Genomic DNA, 4,974 nt, shown 5'->3' with positions numbered 1-4,974 from the left:
GGTGTCGTATCTTTTCCGGCCTCACTTGTACATTGAGATAAGTACATGAGACTACCAACTCCACTTCTATAAGGTAAATTCAATAAGCTAAATGATCTTGCCTCGTCTGGTGTTGATTTTGTAAGTTTTGTACCGCCTGGAAATGGAGTCAAAGCCTGCTTAGTATCAATCATACCAAATCTTTCTAGTAATGACTTCGCCATGGCTTCTTGACCAAGTATGTAATGATGCGGACTTGCTCTGAATATTTGAATTCCCACTACACAAGTAGAAATACCCAAGTCTTCCATCGGCCAAAATCCACCAATTTCCTTCTTAAATTCATCAATGTTGTTGCCAGTAATTGCTAAATCGTCAACATGTAAATAAAATAAACAGACATCATGTGACCTTCTCCTGATGTATACACATTCGTCAGCAGGTGATTGTACAAATCCAGCCTTCAAGCATTTCGATTTGAAGTCATCATTCCACTCCCTCGCCGACTGCTTCAAACCGTAGAGAGCTTGTAGTAGTTCGGCAACTAGGTCTTGACCCTCTATAACAACTTCATAACCCTCAGGCTGTTCCATAAATATCTTATGTTTTAATCCGCTATTCAGAAACGCAGCAATTGCATCCATTGAGTGAATTGGTAAACCGTGATAAGTTGCAAAAGCTACAACCGTCCGAAATGAAGCTGGTTTTCCGGTTGGCGCAAATGTTTCGTCGTAATCCACTCCATGAGTCTGAGTATAGCCTTTCGCCACAATCCTAGCCTTGTGCTTATTTATTGAGCCATCTGGATTGAGTTTCACTTTGAAATGCCACTTACTTCCTACAACAGGCTGATCTGACGGTCTCGGTACTAAACGCCAAACATTTCTATCTTTCATGTTCTTAATCTCTTTATCACAAGCTTCTTTCCATTTGTCCTTGTCCGAACTTTTCATAGCTGATTTAAAGTTGTGTGGTTCCTGAACTAGTCTGACGATAGAACCTACGGCAAAAGCGTTTGGGAATGAATCATGTAAATCTGTAAATGCGCCATCATCATCCCAATAAGCGAAGCTTGCTGATGGATTATATCTCTCAACCGGTCTTCTGTCCCTTTCAGAACGGCGAGGTACAGTAAGATTTGGATCATTGGAAGTATGTGAATCAGGTTGAATCTCGGTAGGCTGAGTGATCAAAATTATATCTTCCTGGTGCATTCCTTCACCACCAGTCGATTGGACGTCGTCGTCTTGTTCCTCTTGTGAGGAGTCAAGTACGGAAGGATCCGATAGTTGTACATCTTCTTCTTCATCAATAGATAAGTGAGATATATCGAACATCTTGAGTTTCTTAAAAGGGAAGACGTTTTCTCTGAAGATGACATCATGTGAAATAACTATATTATTCGTGTCAAATATAAAGACCTCATAATTGATGTTGTGTTCGGTATGGCCAAGCAGAACCGCCTGTCTAGATACTTGTTGGAATTTCCCATGTCGGATTGCTTTTCTGATAAGGACGTAGCATAAACAACCGATGGGCTTAACATGGTTGATATCAGGTTGACGGCCATGCCAGACTTCAAAAGGGGTTTTATTATTGGATAAAGAAGAAGTAATGGTACGGTTCTTTAAGTATACAGCAGATTTAATAGCATAAAGCCAAAACTTGATAGGGAGATTTGCCTCTATCATCATCGCTCTTGCAGGCTCGGTAATTGTCCTATTTGACCTCTCAGCAACACCATTTTCCTCGGGTGTATATGTTGCCGTGGTCCTTAAATAAATACCAACTTCTTTACAGTAGGGCACCATTGTGTCATTAATGAACTCGTACCCATTGTCGAGAGTGATTGATTTGACTTTGGAATTGCATTGCCTCTCAACCAAAGAGATGTATTGACGTATCTTAGCAAATACAACATCAGCCGATTTGGTAGTAAGACCAACGACATGACAATATCTTGAATAATCGTCGGTAAATAGCATAAAATAGACACTGCCACAGGTTGCAGTAGTCCTGATGATACCGCTAAGGTCTAAGTGAACGTTTTCTAATAGATTTGAACTCCTAACATGAATATTGTTATGAGGAATACGATGGCCTTTGGCTAAATCACAAGAATTACAAGGAAAATGATCGGGAACCATAGAGGCATCACAGTTCAACCCTTTTATCACATCCTTTGATATCATCGTTTTCAAGTATCTTATATTTGGATGACCTAGACGGCGGTGGAGATTAAGGATAACATCGTTAGTCGAAGAAGTAATGACGCTGGCTTCAGAGGTGGGTGGATTAGTTGGAACCGGCCTCACATAGGATCGTAATAGCTTAGTACCATCATTTAGAACTCCTTCAAAAGCACGATGATTGCCTTTAACAATTACAAAAGAGTGATCTTCCTTCTTGATCATAAAATCATTGTTGAGCAAAATGGTTCCTCCGATCAAACTTCGTTTAAGATCGGGAATATAGAGACAATCATTCAGTTCAAATACGTAACCGTCAGGCCCCATGAATTTCACGTCACCACGACCGTGGATCTTAAGAGTAGCCTTTCCACCAGCCATGTCTAATGACTCGTTGTGATCTTGAATATCGATATAATTGAAGAATACATGTTTCTCTTTGAACATGTGATGGGATGCGGCTGTATCGATCAAGACTTCAGTGGCATCTGGTTTATCAGTTAATGATAACTTAGATAGCAATTGAGATGAAATATGACTAGCAGAAGCATTGAGTGAATTAAAAGCGTTCTCGAGTTGTTCGATGGTAGGTTCGTCTTGAAATACAGTTGCCGCAGCCGAAGGCCTTCCTAGATTTCTTGGTGGTTCACCGTTCCATTGACCCAACTTAACTCGTTGCTCAATCCATTCTTTCTGCAAATGTTCGTTGCCAGGTCGTTTAAAACAATTGGTTGGATCATGACCGATACCGGTGCATTTGGATTTAGTACACTTGACTTTGAACCTATTGCGAGATGTTGAGTTAGAAGCGAAATGAGCTTCTGCAGCTTGATGGATCACAGGTGATTGTTTCGGAACCGTGGAAACTCTAGTTAGCATAGACACAGCATCTAATCTCTTCCTTAATTCAGACACAACTTTGTCATAATCCTTGATGCCTGAAATAGCTATTTCTCTAGCGTCTTGAAAGTGACTATTGTTGAGTGACATTAATAGTTTTCGACCAAGATCCTCGTCAGACATTTGACCACCTGCAGTCTTATATTTTGTAACGCTATCTTGAAAAGTTTGGATGTGACTTAATAGAGGAGTGTTAGGTGCTTGGACAAGAAGATTTATAGACCTTTCTAATAATAATCGAATTTCTTCAGATCTGTTAGAATGATGGTTACAGATGGCCTTCCATAATTTCGAAGGTAAATCTTGAGTATCTGGTCCGTCATCATTATATACGGTAATCTTAGGTTCAAATCTAGCTCGATTGGTGTCGTCCATGTTATTCAACATCCAATACGTAAGGCATGATCGGCTGACTTCGTCGGTGAATTGCCTGTTTTCTAGTTTGATTTCGTCCGAGTTCAAGTAGTCAGATAGAAACAGAGATTTCAAACCTCCTCGAATAAAAGATGCCCATAATACATAATTATCATCAGTCAGAACCTTCTTAGATCTGCCTAATGACTGGCTCAAAAGCATTGCTTGTTGTTGGGGACTAGACTCATTTGAAATAATAGATGACGACATATTTGTATTGGGATTAATGTTAGATGAATTATTATTGGAAGAAGAATTAGGATTGGGATTAGATGAAAGATTAGAGTCAGATAAAGAAGCTGGGTTCGTATGAGATAGAGATGATTGATTAATTTCGAGTGAAGATGATGTAAGTAATTGTGATATGAGTGTTGCTGTTTGGTCTCCTTCGTCTTCTGAGTGTTCAGAAGGTGGAACTTGAGTTGTCGATTGTGAAAAGAAAGGATCTGATTCTTGACTCATTCGATTATAGGATCGAAGATAAAACTCTCGCTACCATAAGAATTTATTGGAGTCTTCGAACAGGGATCTAGTAGCATGCGCTAAAGCACAGATAAGTAACACTCGACAACAATCTCAATGATAAAGTATCTGACCTAGTAGCATGCGCTAAAGCACAGATAAGTAACACTCGACAACAATCTCAATGATAAAGTATCTGACCTGAATAAAGGTTCAGAATGATGGATGCAAATTGATTAGCTTATAAGTTATCGATGACTGATAACTGATCTTTAGATGCAGTAAGAGATAAGCGTTTCTCTTTCCAAAGATAATTCTATTCACCTAGTAGCATGCGCTAAAGCACAGATAAGTAACACTCGACAACAATCTCAATGATAAAGTATCTGACCTAAAACAACAATGATCTGATCAGAAATAATGTAAATGAAATATAAAGATAGAAAGAACAATATGATACCTGAATAAAGGTTCAGAATGATGGATGCAAATTGATTAGCTTATAAGTTATCGATGACTGATAACTGATCTTTAGATGCAGTAAGAGATAAGTGTCTATTTGATTAGAACAACAAATGTAATAGATGGAAACAAATAACATTAACATAAGGTCACATTGATAAAGAAGATAAAGATGAGATGGTACTTACTTCTCTTTCCAAAGATAAGGAAAGAGAAGTAAGTCGAATTGAGCATAAATCATTATAAATAGTGTGATTTGAAGTGAATGAAATCATAGTTCTCCTTTCACTTGATGACGTCTTCTGGTTAATCTTTCTAGACATTTCACTTATCTATTTCTAAGTTATATGTAACTTTTTCTTATTTCCGTCGATTGGAATAATTCAACACGGGAATTACTCGCCATTTTACACGCTTGGCGAAAATGGCGAAACTATGTGGAGGGAGCTATTGTCGATACCATAGTTCGAACTGATCACGCGTCTCTCACATATTTATCTAAACAAATTCTCCCGTCGCGAAGGCTTCTGCGATGGATAGAGGAATTTAGTGAAATGACTATAACTAT

The sequence above is a fragment of the Melampsora larici-populina genome, assembly GCF_000204055.1.
Source record: "Melampsora larici-populina 98AG31 unplaced genomic scaffold MELLAscaffold_74, whole genome shotgun sequence".
Lineage (NCBI taxonomy): Eukaryota > Fungi > Basidiomycota > Pucciniomycetes > Pucciniales > Melampsoraceae > Melampsora > Melampsora laricis-populina.
Note: the sequence above shows the minus strand (reverse complement) of the source record.